This window comes from Dasypus novemcinctus, unplaced genomic scaffold (genome assembly GCF_030445035.2).
Source record: "Dasypus novemcinctus isolate mDasNov1 unplaced genomic scaffold, mDasNov1.1.hap2 scaffold_143, whole genome shotgun sequence".
Classification (NCBI taxonomy): domain Eukaryota; kingdom Metazoa; phylum Chordata; class Mammalia; order Cingulata; family Dasypodidae; genus Dasypus; species Dasypus novemcinctus.
In genome coordinates this window covers 598,716-618,697 of record NW_026688154.1, presented here as the reverse complement: position 1 = coordinate 618,697, position 19,982 = coordinate 598,716, and the positions used below count along the sequence as shown (strand labels likewise).

General features: G+C 40.5%; 1 long non-coding RNA gene across 3 annotated transcripts in view; it reads left to right on the top strand.

The window, feature by feature from the left end:
• LOC131277557 (uncharacterized) overlaps nucleotides 1–19,982 on the top strand; it is a 113,724-nt gene that overhangs the window by 75,480 nt on the left and 18,262 nt on the right. For 2 of the 3 annotated variants that reach the window (XR_009184711.2, XR_009184712.2), the window contains 2 exons: nucleotides 3,027–3,154; nucleotides 5,347–5,764. The exons of the other annotated variant lie outside the window; for it this stretch is intronic. This is a non-coding gene — a long non-coding RNA (uncharacterized lncRNA). Of the gene's footprint in view, nucleotides 1–3,026; nucleotides 3,155–5,346; nucleotides 5,765–19,982 lie in introns of those variants that run through there. 3 annotated transcript variants of the gene reach the window in all.

Sequence of the window (19,982 nt, the reverse complement as noted above, 5' to 3'; positions counted from 1 at the left end):
GATTTCCAACTTCATTCCACTGTGGTCAGAGAAATTATTTTGTATGATGTCAATCTTTCTGAATTCATTGAGACTTTTTCTGTGGCCTAGCATGTGGTCTATCTTGGAGAATGATCCATGTGCACTTGAGCAGAATGTATACCCTACTATATTTGAGTATAATGTTCCATATATGTCTGTTAGGTCCAGCTCCTCTAATATATTGTTCAAAAGTCTTTGCTCCTTTATTGATTCTCTTTTGAGATGTTCTGTCCAAAGTTGATAGTGGTGTATTAAAGTCCCCCACTATAATTGTAGAAGCATCTATTCCTTCACTTAGTTTGTCCAGTGTTTCCTCACATATTTCAAGTCTCCCTTGTTAGGAGCATAAATGTTTATGATTGTTCTTTCTTCTTGAAAGATTATCCCTTTCACTAATATGTTGTGTCCATCTTTGTCTCTCACTATTGTTTTGCATTTAAAGTCTATTTTGTCTGATATTAATATAGCTACTCCTGCCCTTTTTTTGCCATTGTTTGTTTGTAAGATTGTTTTTCAACCATTCACTTTCAACCTCCTTGAATCCCTTGGTCTGAGATGCGCTTCTTGTAGAGAGCATATAGATGGTTCATAGTTCCTTATCCAATCTTCCAGTCTGAGTTTCTTGACAGGTGAGTTTAATTGATTGACATTCAGTGTTAATATTTTCAAGGAATTTCTTATGTTAGCCATATTTTCTTTGGATTTGTGTTTGTCATATTTTGTTTGATTTTATCTGTGTTTGTCTTTTTTGTTGCTCTTACACTCTGCTCCAACTCTGTCTTTCTTGTTTTTTTCTTTCTTCCTGCAGAACTCCCTTTAGTATTTCTTGAAGGGCAGGATTCTTGTTGGCATACTCTCTTAGTTTCTGTTTATCTGTAAATATTTTGAACTCACCATCATTTTTGAATGCTAACTTTGTTGGGTAGAGTATTCTTGGTTGGAAATTTTTTTCTTTTAGGACCTTGACTATGTCATACCACTGCCTTCTTGCCTCCATGGTTTCAGATGAGAAATCAGTGCTTAATGTTATGGAGCCTCTTTTGTATGTGATGGCTCTCTTTTCTCTTGCTACTTTTAGTGTTTTCACTTTGTCTTGATTATTGGATAATTTGACAAGTGTATGTCTTGGGGTAAGCCTGTTGAGATGTACGCTGTTTGGGGTGCGTTGTGCTTCCTGAATAATGTACATCCATTTCCCTCAATAGGTTTGGGAAGTTTTCAGCCTTTATTTCCTCCATTACCCCTTCTGTCCCCTTTCCCTTCTCCTCCTTCTAGGATACCTATAATGTGTATGTTTGTGTGTTTTGCATCATCATTCAATTTCCTCAGTCCCTGCTGGATTTTTTCTATCTTTTTATCTATCAGTTCTACTATCTCTTTGATTTCAGATGTACTGTCTTCCATATCACTAATTCTCTCCTCTGCCTCTTTGAGTCTTCTGTTATTTGCTGAGAGTGTATTTTTGATTTCTTGAATTGTGTTGTTCATCACCATCATATCCATTATCTTTTTGTGTATATCAATTTCTTCTGTATTCTCCCCAAGTGTTTTTTTCATATTCTTAATCTCTTCCTTCCCTTCATTGAATTGGTCCCTAATATATGTTTCAAGAGCTTTAATTACTTGTTCTATGTTCTGCTCCTCTTCCTGCTTTTTACTGTGTTCATTGGATTGGTGCATGTTTTCCTGATTATTGGTTTGGTTTGTAGTTTTTTGTTGCTGTCTGGTCATCATTTTATCTTGACAGGTTTAATCAGTTGCTTAGCTTCTTTGTGGAGGGGTTTAATTAGTTGTTTTTGTGTGTGTTAAGTCTTTGTCACTTTGTTCTTATTCTATTTCCTTGTTGTTGTCTAAGTTCACTTGAAGGAAAATATTAGGGCCAGAGAAAGCAAAAGGAGTAAGAAAAGAAAATGAATAATAGTAGTATTTTTTTTTAAAGATTTATTTATTTATTTAATTTCCCCCCCTCCCCTGGTTGTCTGTTCTTGGTGTCTATTTGCTGCATCTTGTTTCTTTGTCCGCTTCTGTTGTCGTCAGTGGCACGGGAAGTGTGGGCGGTGCCATTCCTGGGGCAGGCTGCTCTTTCTTTTCACGCTGGGCGGCTTTCCTCACGGGCGCACTCCTTGCACGTGGGGCTCCCCACGCGGGGGACACCCCTGCGTGGCACGGCACTCCTTGCGCGCATCAGCACTGCGCATGGCCAGCTCCACACGGGCCAAGGAGACCTGGGGTTTGAACCGCGGACCTCCCATATGGTAGACGGATGCCCTAACCACTGGGCCAAAGTCCGTTTCCCTAGTAGTATTGATATACTACTATAGTAAGTATTAACAGAAGAAACATGTGAGATCTAGGAGAATGGATATTAGATTCATGTAAGCTCTGTAGAGTTATAACAGTAAGTAAAGCAGAGAATGTATAATGAGACAGAAACTGAATGTGGGGAGGAATATATTATGAATTAAAAGGCCACTGTGTTCAGGAGAGATGGAAAGAGAAAAGAAAGGACAATAATATAAAGAGTGAATATAAGACAGAAAACAGAACAAAGGTATTAGAAATAAAAAGTCAGAAAAATAGGGAGGCAAACAAAGAGAGGTGTAATGTAAGGGAAACAATAAATGATGCAGGATAGAAAGATGTAGAGGAAAGGGGATAGTGTAGGTGGCCAAAATCAATACACACAGAAAAGAGAAAGTTGAGAATGAAGAAATACAGCAAATGTGAAGTGCTCCCTGCAGCACCTAATATAAAAAGAATAAAAAAGAAGAGAAAGAAAGAAAAGGAAAAAAGGGACAAAAGGGAGGGGGAAGCAAGCAACAAGAAGAAAAAGAGAGAAAAAGAAAAACAGAAAAAAGGGCCTTCAGGGGATAAAGAGGAAGGAAAAAGAACCGAAACCATGAAAATATCAGACAAAGCTTCGAGCAAGGGAATCCTCTTTTCATTTAAATAAAATGCTTAGGAATCTGACATTTGGCCTTTCTCCCTTCTCACTTCTCTTCCAGGGCAGCAGGAAAGCTACCTGAGAGGTCTGGTAGGAGATTCGAGAGGGTTCTTGTTGAACCAGCTCCATACAGAAAACAATGACTTAATTTCCAGAGAGAGAGCACCCACACCTCACCAGGAACCCCAAGTATGCTATTGGAACCTTGGAATGCACCTCCTTCAGTCCCTCTCCTTAAGGTGTGCTACAAGAGGGCTAGTTGATTTTCTGAGTCCACCTTCTCCCAGACCAAGTTTCCTATCCCAGGGTATTTAGGTGAATAGGCTTTCTCAGCAGATTCACCACTCTTTTCTTCCCAGGCTCTCCCCAAGCTAGCCGGTATGCTCCTCCAAGTGGAAAAATAAAAAGAACAGAAGTGGGGGGAATCACCAGAATATTGAACCCATATTAGCCAGGCCCCCCTGCTGCACCCCCCACCAAATCCCTCCCACCCACAGAATCAGTCCAAAACTGGAGGGCTAGGGCAATCCCAGACCTCCAGGAGTGCTGGACTAGGGAAAGGAAAATCTGGGACACTGCAAACCTAGGGTATGAAGGCCCGTGGAACACGGGCTATGGGGCCTCAGGGGACACTGACCTGGGCACCACACATCCAGGGACCATGGGGCCCAGGAATACTGCTGCACAACCGACAGTTCTCAGGGCATACCGCAGCTGCCAGCCCCAGAGGGAAGGGTCCCACCAGCCCACAGCTTCCAACCTCTGTACTTGTAACCCGCAATTCTACCTTTAGCAAATGCCACCTCTGTCACTGTCTCTCCAAATCAACATCCACACACCCTCCACCCTGCAAGCCCCCAAGACAGCCCACTCTGGCAAGACCCCATCCCCACTTGGCCACCTCTTTGCAGGAGAGACTGTAAGGTGCACTCACTCAGACACCATCTTGCCCTGCCTCTCCTAGCTTGTTATTCTAACCTTCCCCTTCCCAATTTCCTTTCTGAGTCATGATCTGATGATTTTAGCACAAGTAACTGAGAAATACCAAGAAGCTTGTTGCCAAGGTAAGTTATTTTTATATTTCGTAAAACATCAACTTTCATGCTCAAACATGGTAACCCAAGTTGGGACACCACTTGGAACACAGCTATGTGAAAAATCATGACATGAAAGTGGGCTGAGAACTGTGGTCAGGAGACTTGCAGCTGTGAGCAACAGAAAGAAAACCGCTGTGAACTTAGCACCACCAAACAGAATCTTCTGGGATCTTGTTACCCTGTGCAGGGGCATTTCCAACAGAAGGCCCCTCCACCCCCAGTCCTGTGCCACAAGGAGATACAGGTCTCTGTGAGGAGGTGATTTATATGAGTGCACAAGCAAGGAACTGGGGGATCTTCCCAAAACCTGTTCAAAGTGAGAGTGGGAGCCAGGGTTTTTATAGGCAAAGGAGAGGGCTAGGGGAGAAGTAAAACAAGTAAAAAAACAAACATAGTGAGGACTAGATATTCCAGGGGCCTTGTGAGGAGGATACATGCAATTTCTCAGGCCTGTGTTCTCTCAAGCACATTCACCTTGTCCTTGGTTTCAGCACCAAATAAGTCAGAGTTTAGAAAGTGTTGTGCAGGTGCTTACATGCCAGTCTCCATGACTCCTTTCTCAGTGAGCACTCAAGGATATCAAGGTTTTTATCCTCTGAGGTAAGTTACAGATTTCCTGGGTCACAAGATACACCTGACACCATTCTGTTTGGTTTTGCTTTGAGGTTTTTATTCCAGTAAGCAAAATTGAGAAGGTTTGGTTAATATTCTTCAGGGAACCAGATGCAAAGTGTAAGCTTCTAAAATTAGACTGATTGAAAACTAGTTCATTTATGTCTGGGAAGACCCAGAGCTGCTTAAGTGAAGAAATTTTTATGAAGTGTATATTCTAGCTATCAGTCTCACTTAAGGAATCAAGTAGCAGTAGATCCATTATAGGAGTGATCCTTCACAGCCTGCACGGTTTCCTCTAGGTCTCAGGCACGTCTCAATTTTCATTTCCACATTCTGGTGTGTTCCTTAATTCTGTGAGGCTGACCCTTCTCCTGACCCTACAATGCCTACTGAGCTTCATTCCTCACCTGCAGGGGGTTGTCTATATCCAGGGCACAGATGGAAATTTCCAAGATTACTTGATGATTGCCTTCCATCTACACATTCTATAGTAGCTTATATGCCTAATTCCTGTTAGGTCTCTATTTAGAAAAACTGTAATTCAGACAAAAACCACTTGCAGCCTTCTAGGAGATTTGGTTATGGTTTTGGGGTAGGCAACAGAGAAGGAAGGACACTACAAACATTTCATTCCAGTTGCAAGTCTACAATAAATGAATTGTTTTTCAGAAAATATATGCTTCTGTGAACTACCATTCTTCTCTGGAAGATGACATCTGAGGGGGATCATTTGGCCCTTTGCCCAGAGACCTGAAGGTCACTGGAACACTGAGTCATGTTTAGGACTTGCTCATGGAGATGCTGCTGAAGATAAGAAGACACGGACTTGAGTGCAAGGGTCACTTGGTCCCCACAGAGGTCACATGATCCCCAGCAGACTCTTGCAGCCACCACTCAACTAGGCCATGGCTCTGTTTCTCTGGGATTCCTCTTTGTTCCTGGTCTTTCTAAGCACCAGGACACATTCCAACGGCCCAAACAGGAAAAGCGGGAGTTGCATTACTTGCCATGATCTTTCAGAAAGCAGCTGTGTGTGTTTCTGTGCTTGTGCACATGTGTGTCTGTGGGTGGGTATGAGACAGAGAGAGAGGGATAGAACGTATGTGTATGTGACAATAAACATTCTCAACTTTCTCTGACTCCTATTAAGATAATAAAAGCAGTATCAACTACTCACTGATTGCCTGGACCCATTAGAAAATTCATAGGTATGTCCTCATAAACACATGTAATTATTGCCATTCAAAGGTGAGGAAAATGAGTATTAGAGAAAAAAAGCAAGCATGAAATTTGAAATTGGTCAGCTCCTGATTTCAATCCCAAGTACCCTTTTCATGTGAACATCTTTGATTCAGTTAAACTCTCAGTGCCAGTTTTCTCAATGTACCATGATAATGCATCTACTGTACTCCTGAAAACATATTTTGATCATTTTTAAATTACATGTTATTAAATGAAATAGATACAAGAAGGAGGAGTTTGCAATGGAAGCAGAAAACTTTATCAGTAGGCACAATGGATTGAAGTTACAAAGCTCATTATAACTGAAAAAATGATGTCCTGTAAAAGAAGAGGACCAAGTTTGGTCTCTTCCCAGCAGGTGTGAGAAATACTGGGGGTGGGCAGGTATTGACTGTAAAGGGGCATGAAGGAAAAATTCTTTGGTTGGTTTGTTGGTTTCATTGGGGTAGGCCTTTGTCAAAGTGTACTGGTGTGAACAGGTGAATGGTCTGGCTTGTATCTATATGAATTAAATCTCTATATAATTGAGAAAATGATTATTAGCTGAGTAATATTCCATTGTATGTCTATACCACAACTTATCCATTCATCTCTTTTTTTTTAATGAGAAATTTTATCATTTTTTACATGGTTATTATAATTTTTTTTCAATTTATTTTTTTAATATTACATTAAAAAAATATGAGGTCCCCATATACCTCCCACCCCCTCACCACACTTCTCCCATAACAACAATCTCCTCCATCATCATGAGACATTCATTGCATTTGGTGAATACATCTCTGAGCACCACTGCACCTCATGGTCAGTGGTCCACATCATAGCCCACACTCTCCCACATTCCACCCAGTGGGCCATGGGAAGACATACAATGTCTGATAACTGTCCCCTCAGCACCACCAGGACAACTCCAACCCCTGAAAATGCCCCCACATCACATCTCTTCCTCCCATTCCCTATCCCCAGCAGCCACCATGGCCATTTTCTCCACACCAATGCCACATTTTCTTTTATTACTAATCACAATAGTTCATGAATAGAATATCAGTAAGTCCACTCTAATCCATACTCTATTCCTCCATCCTGTGGACCTTGGAATGTTGTGTCCACTCCACATCTATATTAAGTGGGGGTTTAGATTCCACATGGATGCAGGCTGCAATCCTCCTGCTTTCAGTTGTAGGCACTCTTGGCTCCCTGGTGTGGTGGTTGACCTTCTTCAACTCCATGTTAGCTGAGAGGGGTAAGTCCAATACACCAGAGTGTAGGAGCTGCAAGTCTGTTAAGGCTTAGGGCCTGGCTGTCACATAGTCAGTCCAGAGATTCAGGTCCCCTGGGTATATATTAAACCCCAGCACCAACTACAGTTCTGGTAAAAGTAAAAGGAGAGGCTTTGGACAAATATCACATCTGAGTCCAGCTCCATCACACAGAAACACAAACTCCAAAGCAGGGCCAACTGACATGGCACTAAACTCCATCTGCCATGACCATAAAAGCTGTGGGTCTCTGTAGCCATCAGAAGAACCAATACCCAGGGTTGTATCTACTTTATCTGTCTCTGGGACTCTGCTCAGGTGTGCATAAGGGCAACCCCTCTGATAACCTCCTGGCTCTTTTTGGAGACTCATAGCCATATAAACTCATTTGTCCTTTCCATTTCCCCCTTGATTCAGGTCAAAATGTATTTTTAACTCCTGGTATTATATGTAGACTGAGATATTCTGCTGGTCTGAGTTGACCCTTTTATTCAAGGTCATTTTCTAGTTACATCATCAGCTGGTACTTGGTAGTAATCCCTTGGTGCCAGGGAGGCTCATCCCTGGAAGTCATGTCCCATGCTGGAAGGCAACACATTTATAAGCTGAGTTTGGCTTTGAGACTGCCCACATTTGAGCAGTATGGAGGCTCTCAGGAGGTAACTCTTAGGCACCCTGCAGCTCTAGGCTTTGTTCTTATTTCAGGTGCACAGGCTCACAAGCATAATCATTAGTGTCAAGGTCTCCTTGTTGGACCTTCATTCTCTTTTGGTCTTTGCCATTGCACTTGGGGGATTGTTGCTGTTTCTTTAGGGACTGTGATAGAGCTCCCATGGCTAGGAACTCAGCACTCCCTCAGTTGTTTTTAATTTATATCCACTATGAAAATATCCAAACATTTTTATGCACCCTGGGTATATGCCCTGTAGAAATCCATGCCAACCATGTGTTCCCTGTCAATAACATCCCACACCAGTATTCCTCCCCTTCCATTGTTGAACCTCTCTGTGATCCAAAACTTCTTGGAAAGTGAAGCCCAATATATTGCCAGGTTCCATTAATAGTAAAATGGAATATAGTGATGAGTTTAAAGTTTAGATATAGAATACATATTAATTTTTAGAAAAATTAAGGTAAAAATAAATTGGGGTATCAAAAAATTTAAAAATGCAAAAGCTTTGTTTTTGATGTTTTGCCTTCCATCACTACAATAAGTGTGACCCTGTATGCAAATTGGCAAGGCAAATGCTTCCGTCTTTTCCTCACTGTCTATGTCCTTTCTTTCTCTTTTCTTTTTTCTAATTAACCTTATCTTCACAAAAGTTTTAGATCACAGTAATTGATGTATACAATATACAGTACTCCCACATATCCAACATAAAACCTTTTCCCTTCCACAGCAATAATCTTTTTACATATTCATACTATATTTACTGAAACTGTTGTACAGATATTGAGACAATAGCTTTCAAACAAGGTAACATTTGGGTTTTCCTTGTGGTTTATATTTTCGATGATACAATTTTCTAAATTTTTAGTTATCTTATGTTTTACATTATGATTTACATTTTAGCCTATCAGCCCCTATATATTTTTGGTGTAATTTTATGTCTTATATACATCCTTGTGTACTCTTGTGGAACACTTCTATTGCCCACACAGTTACATTGGTTCCATCTATTCAATACCTCTTTCCCCCTCCCCTTAGGGCCCACAGTGACAGTCAATCTTCATTGCTTGAAGGGTCATGTTCAGAGATACTTGCAACAGTGTTGAGGGCTTGATATGATCAACTTCCCTAATGCACTGGGAGCCACTATTTCTCTTGAGAGATACAATTCCCTCTGTTTAAGGGCATCAGTCCTCCCCAGTGTGTGGGTATACTTTCACTCTCATTATATGGATCTCTATCCAATGATATAACCCACTATGGCAAAATGAGCATTCACATATTCCCTAGGAGCCTGTCCTGCATCTGATTATCTCCTTTAAGCATCTTAAACAGGTAATGATCCTTATTATATTTTTTAAAAAGTTTTCTCAGCATTATACTCTCAACCAAATACCTAACAATCTCCTATGTTTGTATGTTGCCCTACCCTCTCTGCAATTTCTTGGGTAATATTACCCATCTTCCCATCCCTAGCCCCCCTCAAGCCTGCAAAGCCCCACACAAAGGTAAACCTATGCCCCAATTTTATCCCTTCCTTGTACAAATACTTACCTCCAGCTTATCATAGATTTCCCCCATGTAGGTGTCTTGTTACATCCTTCCTCTACACCCCAATTTCTTTTAAGCCTATCATCCAGTCTCTAGCTCTCTGAGGCAGCTTGGTTTACTTATTTCATATCATTGAGGTCATGTAGTATTTGTCCTTCAATGCCTGGGTTGCTTCACTCAACATGAGTTTCTCAAGATTCAACCATGTTATCACGTGTGTTTTTTAGTGTACTCATTCTTATAGCTGAGTAGTACTCAGTTGTATGTGTATACCACATTTTATTTATCCATTCATCTGTTGATGGGCATTTGGGTCATATGGAAAATCTATGGCTAGTTTTTAGAGAAACCGCCAAAATGTCCTCCACAATGGCTGGATTCTTTGACAATCCCACCAGCAGTGGATGAGTGTTCCCATTCCTCCACATCCTCTCCAGCATTTGCAGTCTTCTGTTTTTTTCATAGCTGGCAATCTTATGGGAGTAAGATGGTATCTAATTGTAGTTTTGGTTTGCATTTCCCTGATAGCTAGAGATTTGGAGCAGTTTTTCATGTGCTTTTTAGCCATTTGTATTTCTTCTTTGGAGAAGTATCTGTTTAAATCTTTTCCCCAATTTTAAAATGGGTTCATTGTCTTTTTCTTTTCAAGATATAGGAGTTCTTTATATATGCAGGTTATATAAGTCTCCTATCAGATATATGGTTATGAAATATTTTCTCCCATTGTGTAGGCTCTCTTTTCACTTTCTTGACAAAATCCTTTGAGGTACAGAAGGCTTTAATTTGAGGAAGTCACATTTATCTATTTGTTCTTTTGCTGCTCGTGCTTTTGGTGTAAAGTTCATGAAGCCACTTCCTATTACAGGGTCTTGTATATGCTTCCCTACACTGCTTTCCAAAGTCTTTATCATCTTGGCTCTTATATTTAGGTCTTTGATCCATCTTGAGTTGATTTTTATATAAGGTGTGAGATGGTAATCCTCTTTCATTCTTTACATATCAGATATCCAGTTCTCCAGGCACCATTTGTTGAATAGGCCATTCTTTCCCAGTTGAGAGGGCTTGGTGGTTTTATCGAATATTATATGACTATATATTTGAGGATCTCTATCATAATCTCAATTCGGTTCCATTGGTCTGTGTGTCTCTCCTTGTGCCAATATCATGCTGTTTTCACTACTGTAGCTTTGTAGTATGTTTTGAAGTCAGGTAGTGTGATTTCTCCAATTTCGTTTTTCTTTTTCAATATGTCTTTGGCTATTCGGGGCCTCTTTTCTTTCCAAATAAATTTCATAGCTAGTTATTCTAGTTCTTTAAAGAATGCTGTATTGATTTTTATTGGGATTGCATTGAATGTGTAGATTAGTTTTGGTAGGATAGACATCTTGATAATATTTAGTGTTCCTATCCATGAACAGGGAATGTTCTTCCATTTATTTAGGTCTTCTTTGATTTCCTTGTATAGTCTTGTGTAGTTCTCTGTGTATAAGTTTTTTACATCTTTAAATTTATTCCTACGTATTTGATTTTTTAATTTATTATTGTAAATGGTATTTATTTCTTGATTTCCTCCTGAGCTTGCTCATTATTGGTGTACAGAAATGCTACTGATTTTTGCACATTGATTTATAACCTGTGACTTTGCTAAACTCATTTATGAGTTCTAGAAACTTTGTTGTAGCCCTCTCAGGGTTTTCAATGTATAGGATCATGTCATCTGCAAATAATTATATTTTCACTTCTTCCTTTCCAATTTGAATGCCTTTTATATCTGGTTCTTGCCTCAGTGCTCAAGCAAGTACTTCTTAGACAGTGTTAAATAGAAGAGGTGATAGTGGGCATCCTTGTCTTGTTCCTGATCTGAGAGGGAAGGATTTTAGGATTTCACCATTGTAAATGATGTTGGCTGTGGGTTTTTCATATATACTCTTTATCATGTTCAGAAAATTTTCTTGTATTCCCATCTTTTGCAATGTTTTCATCAAGAAAGTGTGCTGTATTTTGTCAAATGCTTTTTCTGCATCTATAGATATAATCATGTGATTTTTTCCCCTTCAATCTGTTTATGTGGTGTATTACATTGATTGATTTTCTTATGTTGAACCATCCTTACATACCTGGAATGAATCCCACTTGGTCATGCTGTATAATTCATTTAATGTGTTGTTGAATACAGTTGGCATGTATTTTCTTGAGGATTTTTGCTTCTAGGTTCATTAGAGAAATTGGTCTGTAATTTTCCTTTCTTGTGATGTCTTTGTTTGAGTTTGGTACTAGGGTAATGTTGGCATCATAGAATGAGTTAGGTAATGTTCCTTCTGGTTTGATTTTTTGGAAGAGTTTCAGCAGGATTGGTATTAGTTCTTTCCGGAATGCTTTGTAGAATTCACCAGTGATGTTGTCTGGCCCAGGGCTCTTCTTAGTTGAGAGGTTTTTAATGACTGATTCTATCTCTTTACTTTTGATTGGTTTGTTGAGATCATCAATTTCTTCTTTCATCAATATAAGCTGCTTATGTGTTTCTAGGAATTGTCCATTTCCTCTGAGTTGTAATTTTTGTTGGAATATAGTTTTTCAAAGCATCCTCTCATGATAGTCTTTATTTCTGTGGGGTCAGTGGTGATATCTCCTTTCTCCTTTCTTATTTTGTGTATTTGCATCTTCTCTTTTTTTCTTTGTTAGTCTAGCTAAGGTTTTGTCAATTTTATTGATCTTCTCAAAGAACCAGCTCTTCATTTTGTTTATATTTTCAAGTGCTTTCTTATTTTCTATTTCATTTAGTTCTCCTTTTGTTTTTGTTCTTTTCTTTCTTCTTCCTGTTGGGTTACTTTGTGTTTTTTTTTACTAATTTCTCCAAATGTGCAGTTAGTTCTTCCATTTTTGCTCTTCTCTTTTGATGTATGAATTTATGGCTATAAATTTCTCTCTCAGTACTGCTTTTGCTGCATTCCATTAGTTTTGGTAGGTTATGTTATCATTTTCATTAGTTTCAAGGTAGTTATTAATTTCTTTTGAGATTTCCTCTTTGACCCACTGTTTTTCAAAGAGTGTGGTGTTTAATTTCCATATCTTGGTGTGAAATCTGGGCCACTGGCCGTTGCAGATTTCCAGCTTCACTCCACTGTAGTCACAGATGTTTTTTTTTGTGTGTGATCCTATTTTTTTTATTAAAATTATTTATTTATTTTTAAAAATTACATTAAAAAAATATGAGGTCCCAATAAACCCCAAAGCCCCCACCCCCACTCCCCCCACAGCAACACTCTCTCCCATCATCGTGACACATCCATTGCACCCGGTAAGTACATCTCTGAACATCACTGCACCCCATAAATCAATGGTCCACATCATAGCCCACACTCTCCCACGTTCCATCTAGTGGGCTCTGGGGGGATCTACAATGTCCCGTAATTGTCCGTGAAGCACCACCCAGGACAATTCCACGTCCTGAAAACGCCTCCACATCTCATCTCTTCCTCCCATTCCCCAAACCCAGCAGCCACCATGGCTACCCTTCCCACACCCATTCCACATTTTCTCTGTGGACATTGGATTGGTTGTGTCCATTGCACATCTATCAAGTGGGAGCTTAGATTCCACATGGATACTGGATGCACTCCTCCTGCTTTCAGTTGTAGACACTCTAGGCTCCATGGTGTGGTGGTTGACCTTCTTCAACTCCATGTTACCTGAGTGGGGTAAGTCCAATAAATCAAAGTGTAGGAGCTGAAGTCTGTTGAGGCTCTGGGCCTGGGTGTCATATTATCAGTCCAGAGATTCAAGTCCCCTAAATATATCTTAAACCCCAGCATCAACTACAATTCCAATAAAGTAGCATGCAAGTCTTGTGAGAAGAGATCCCCTCTGAGTCCAATTCCATCACACAGAAACACCAGCTCCAAAGAAGGGCCATCTGCCATGGCAGTGAACCCCATCCACCATGACCATAGAACCCGTGGGTCTCTTTATCCCTCAAAAGAACCAATACCTGGGGTTGTATCTACTTTATCCATCTCTTAGACTCTGCTCAGTTGTGCATAAGGGCATTCCTTCTGACAATCTCCAGACTCTTTTTTAGAGACTCATAGCCTTATAATCTCATTTCTCCTTTCCATTTCCCCCTTACACTAGGTCAAACAGCATTTTGAAGTCATGTTATTATATGTAGACAGGGATATTCTGCTGATCCATATTGAACCTTTAATTCAAGGTCATTTTCTAGTTGCATCTTCAGCTGATATGTGGTAGTGATCCCTCGGTGCCAGGGAGGCTCATCCCCGGGTGTCATGTCCCACGCTGGGGGGAATGCACTGCATCTACATCCTGAGTTTGGCTGTGAGAGTGGCCACATTTGAGTAACATGAAGGCTGTCAGGAGGAAACTCCCAGGCACAGTGCTACTCCAGGCCCCATTCTTATTGCAGTTGTATAGGCTCAAAAGCATAGCCACTAGTATCAGGAGCCCACTGTTGGGCCCTCCTTCCCTCCTGGTACAGATATTGTTTTGTATGATTTTGATCTTTTTGAATTCATTGAGACTTTCTTTGTGGCCTCACATGTGATCTATCTTGGAGAATAATCCATGTGCACTTGAGAAAAATATTTATCCTGCTGTATTCGGGTATAATGATCTGTATGTCTATTAAGTCCAGCTCCTCTAATATGCTGTTCAGAGTTTTTGTTTATTGATTCTCTTTTGAGATGTTCTGTCCAAAGCTGATAGTGGTGTATTAAAGTCCCCCAGTATAATTGTAGAGGCATCTATTCTTTCACTTAGTTTTTCTAGTGTTTGCCTCATGTATTTGGAGGTGCCCTTGTTAGGAGCATAAATATTTATGATTGTTCTTCCTTCTTGAAAGATTATCCCTTTCACTAATATATAGTGTCCTTCTTTGTCTCTTACAATTGTTTCACATTCAAAGTCTATTTTGTCTGATATTAATATAGCTACACCTGCCGTTTTTGGTTATCGTTTGCTTGTAAGATTGTTTTCCAGCCATTCACTTTCAACCTCCATGAATCCCTGGGTCTAAGATGTGTTTCTTGTAGACAGCATATAGATGGGTCATATTTCCTTATCCAATCTCCCAGTCTGAATCCTTTGACAGGTGAGTCTAATCCAGTGACATTCAGTGTTATTACCTTCAAGGAATTATTTATGTTAGCCATATTTTGTTTGGACTTGTGTTTGTCATGTTTTGTTTGTTTTTTTCCTTCTCTTTTTGTCTTTTTTGTTGCTTGTACACTCTCCTCCAACTCTGTCTCTCCTGTTTTTTTCTTTGTTCCTGCAGAACTCCCTTTAGTATTTCTTGAAGGGCAGGGTTCTTGTTGGCATACTCTTTTAATTTCGGTTTATCTGTGAATATTTTGAACTCTCCATCATTTTTGAATGCTAGCTTAGCTGGGTGGAGTATTCTTGTTTGGAAATTTGTTTTTGTTTTATTATCTTGACTATATCATACCACTGCCTTCTTGCCTCCATGGTTTCAGATGAGAAAGCAGCACTTAATCTTATGGAGCCTCCCTTGTATGTGATGGTTCTCTTTTCTCTTGCTGCTTTTAGAATTTTCTCTTTGTCTTGAGCATTGGATAATTTGACAAGTATATGTCTTGGGGTGGGCCTGCTGGGATTTATGGTGTTTGGGGTGCATTGTGCTTCCTGGACGTGTACATCCCTCTCTCTCAGTAGATTTGGGAAGTTTTCAGCCATTATTTCCTCCAACACCCTTTGTTTCCCCTTTTCCTTCTCTTCTCCTTCTGGGATGCATATAATACATATGTTTGTGCATTTTGCATTGTCATTCACATCCCTAAGTCCTAACTGGATTTATTCTATCTTTTTATCAATCAGTTTTACTCTCTGTTTGATTTCAGATGCACTGTCTTCCATGTCACTAATTCTCTGCTCTGCCTCTTCTAATCTGCTGCTATTTGCTGAGAGTGTATTTTTCATTTCTTGAACTGTGGTGTTCATCACCATCATGTGTTATCTTTTTGCATATGTCTGCAATTTCCTCTCCCAGTGATTTCTTCATCTTGTTAATCTCTTCCTTTGCTTCATTGAGTTGGTCTCTAATATATGTTTTGAGATCTTTAATTATTTGTCCAATGTTCTGCTCCCCTTCCTGGTTTTTAGTTTGTTCATTGGATTCAGCCATGTTTTCCTGATTATTGGTTTGGTTTGTAGTTTTTTGTTACTGTCTGGTCATTATGTTATCTTGACGGGATTAATCAGTTCCTTGTCTAGTCTTGCGGATCAATTAGTTGTTGTTCATACATAAGTGTTATGTATTCTCTTTGTCACTTTGTTCTTCTTACTCTGTTTTTTTGTTGCTTGCTAAGTTCACTTTGAACGAAAATATTAGGGCCAGGGAACAAAAATGAGTAAGAAAAGAAAATGTATAAAGTAGTATAGGTAATAAATGTTATCAGAGCAACAATGTGAGATCTGGGAGAATGGATATTAGACCCATGTAAGTTGTGTAGAGTTATAGCAGTAGGTAAAGTACCTATAATGAGACAGTCAACTGAATATGGGGAGGAATATAGTATGAAATAAAAAGCCAGTGTTTTAATGAGAGAGGGAAAGAGAAAAACAATAATATTAAGAGTGGATAAAAGACAGAAAACAAAAGGTATTAGACATTAAATGTCAGACAATTAAGGGGCCAAAGAAAGGAAGGTGGAATGTAAGAGAAACAGTAGATGATGGAGGATAGAAAGATGTGGGGGAAAGGGGATAGTGTAGGTGGCCAAAATCAATACATACAGAAAAGTGAAAATGGAGGATGAGGAAACACAGCCAAATGTTAAATGTTCCCTGCAGCACCTATTATCTAAATAAAATAAAATAAGAAGGAAAAGAGAAGAGAGAAAGGGGATGGGCAAAGAAAAGGGAGGGAAACAAGCAAGAAAAAGAAAAAGAGAAAAAAAACTAAATAAATGAAAAAGGACCTTGGGGGATAAAATGGGAGAAAAGACCAGGAGACAATGCAATATTAGCAACCAAGACAAAAAAAAAGAACCAACGTTTTAAGCTAGGAATCACTTTGCAGTTAAATAATACACTTAAGGATCTGACCTTCCCCCTTTCTCTTTTCCTCACTTCTCTCTTCCAGGGCAGCAGGAAAGCTGCCTGAGAGGTCCAGTAGGAGATTCAAGTAGGTTCTTTTTGAACCAACTCAACACAGAAGACTATAGCTCTTTATTTCCAATGTGAGATCACCTACACCTTACCAGCAACCCCAAATATGCTACTGGAAGCTTGGATAGCATCTCCTACAGTTCCTCGTCATTAGATGTGCTAGGAGAGGTCTAATTGATTTTCTGCCTCCACCTTCTCCCAGACCAAGTTTCCTATCCCTGGACGTTTAGGTAAATAGAGCTTTCTCAGCAGATTCACCTCTCCTTTCTTCCTAGACTCTCCCCAAGACAGCTGGTATACTCCTCCAAGTTCAGGGAGAGAGAGAGAAAAAAAAACCACACACAAACTCCAAGGGCTAGGTTAATCAAGGACCTCAGATAGACCTCAGGGTTCGGTATATTCAGGAATGGGAAGTCTGTGATATTGCAGACTCAAGGTGTGTGAGTCTCTGAAGTGTGGTCCACCAGGGTTTAGGGGACACAGACCTGGGAGCCCTGTATCCAGTTAACAGCATGCCTGGGAGCACCACAGCATAACACAGCCTTCAGGAATCCCCACAGCTGGGTGCCAGCCCTAGGGGGAGGGGTCCTACCCACAACCTCTGACCTCCATGTCAGAAACTCAAAATTCCACCTCTCACAAGAATCTCCTCTGTCACTGTCTCACCAGATCGACATCCTGACACTTCCTGCCCTGCAAGCCCCTGAAACCGCCCACTCAGGGTTTGGGAACACCCCACATGACAAAGATTCCAGGGATCACCAAGGCCTGGCCACCAGCCCTAGGGGGAGGGGCTCCACCCAGAACCTCTGACCTCCATGTCAGAAATGCAAAATTCCACCTCTCACAAGAATCTCCTCCATCACTGTCTCACCAAATCAACTTCCAGACCCCTCCCACACTGCAAGACCCTGAAACAGCCCACTCAGGGCTTGGAAACTCCCCAGCATAGCAAAGCCTTCAGGAATCCCCAGTGCTGGGCCACCAGACCCAGGGGAAAGGGTCTCACCCACAAACCCAACCTCCATGAAAGAGACCCAAAATTCTACCTCTTGCAAGAATCTCCTCTGTCACCATCCCACTAAATTGATGTCCAGACACCTCCTGCCCTGCAAGCACCTGAGATAGCCTAGTCCAGCAGGACTCCAACCCTACTCAGCCTCTTCTTTGCAGGAGAGATTATCTCTCAGATGCAATCTTGCCCCCCATTCATCTCTTTTTTTTTTAAATTTATTTAATTCCCCTCCCCTCCCCCGGTTGTCTGTTTTCTGTGTCCCCCTGCTGCGTCTTGTTTCTCTGTCCGCTTCTGTTGTCCTCAGCGGCACGGGAAGTGTGGGCGGCGCCATTCCTCGGCAGGCTGCTCCCTCCCTCATGCTGGGCGGCTCTCCTTATGGGTGCACTCCTTGCGCGTGGGGCTCCCCTACGCGGGGGACACCCCCGCGTGGCAGGGCACTCCTTGCGCGCATCAGCACTGCGCATGGGCCAGCTCCACACGGGTCAAGGAGGCCCGGGGCTTGAACCGCGGACCTCCCATGTGGTAGACGGACGCCCCAACCACTGGGCCAAAGTCCGTTTCCCCCCATTCATCTCTTGATGGACATTTGGATTGTTTCCAACTTTTGGCAATAGCGAATAATGCCGATATGAAAATTGGTGTACATATATCTGCTTGCGGACCTGCTTCCAATTCTTCTATGTATATTCCCAGCAGAAGGATTACTGGATCATATGGCACCTCTATAGTTAGCTTCTATAGCACAGGAACCATCAAACTGTGCACAATGGCTGCACAATTCTATATTTCCACCAGCAGTGGATAAGGGTTTCTATTCCTCCACATCCTCTCCAAATCTTGTAGTCCTGTTTTTTAAATAGTTGCCAGTCTAATGTGTGTAAGATGATATCTCTTGTAGTTTTGATTTGTATTTCTCTAATAGCTAGTGATATTCAGTATGTTTGCATGCACTTTTCAGACATTTGTATTTCTTCTTTAGAGAAGTGTCTATTCAAATCTCTTGCCCATATTTAAAAAATGGGTTGTATGTTTCTTTTATTTTTGAGATGTAGGGTTTCTTTTAAAATTCTAGATATTAGGCCCCTATCAGATATATGGTTATCAAATATTTTCTCTCATTGAGTAGGTTGCCTTTTCTCTTCCTTGACAAATGGACACTATAGGCAGGGCAGACAGCTCAGGATTTTGGCACCCTACCAGCAGGCCCTACTTCGAATTTATGCTCTATATGACAGAGTTGGGCTCAGTGGTGGTTTTCCTAACATGGTTCTTTTGCCTCTTCCATTTGAACCTGTAGTTAGTGCTAAAGACTCAAATCTCTGGGTTGTCCATGTACCAGGTGGGCCCTGAATCTCAACAGATTTGCAAAAGCTACTCTCCAGTTCATTGGCTCACCCAGGATAACTAACCAGATGATAATTGACAACAACCATCTCAAGGAACAGAGAGTCTGCAACTGCACCCAAGATAGTCCCATCCATTGACCCCATGGGATCTAAGCCTCTTTTCAACTAGAGACAGAGTGGTCCTCACCATCCCAGAATCCTCAGAATTGGGGAATGAACAATGGACAAGAGGAGGCTTACTGTTATTCTATTATAGACTTATTGTGATCCTAGCAATGGAAGAACTCTTATCATTGACATGGAGGCAGTGGCCACAGGAGGTTCTGAGGGGAAGGAGAAGGAAAAATAGGTATAATTTAGGGATATTTTTGGGACGTGGGAATTGTCATGAATGACATTGCAGTGACAGGTATAGGCCATCATATATCTTGTAATAACTTACAAAAATGTGGGAGTGTAAACTATAATGTAAATTATAATCAACACTTAGTGGCATGTTCCAAGATGTGTTCATCAATTGTGGCAATTGTACCACATTAATTAAGGATATTATTGATGTGGGAAATGAGGGCTAGGGATTGGGACATATGGGAGTCCCCTAAATTTTTTATGTAACATTTATGTAATCTACGTTTCTTTAAAAATTTTTTTAAAGTATATTAAAAAATAGTACAAATTTAAGCATATTCTTCCCTGAATCAGAACAAATGTATGTTACTATCACATGATATTAAAAAATAGGGTGGTATTTGGGTGAAAATACACCTAAAGCATTCAATGGACTGTAGAGAATAGTAAAATATTAATATTTTTCTATCAATGGTAAAAAAAAATGACTGAAATAAACCAAACACAAAGTACTACATATTGTTAGGCTTCATTTATATGAAATGTAAATAAAAATAAATTTATAGAGATGGAATTAGATTAGTGGTTATGAATGGCAGGGGAAGGACAGAGGGATTGCTGACTCCTAATGGGTAAGAGACTTTTCTTTTTGGAGTAATGAAAATGCCCTAAAATTGAGTGCAGAGATGAATGCACAATGCATTCATTTTTAGAAAAGCCATTTAATGAAT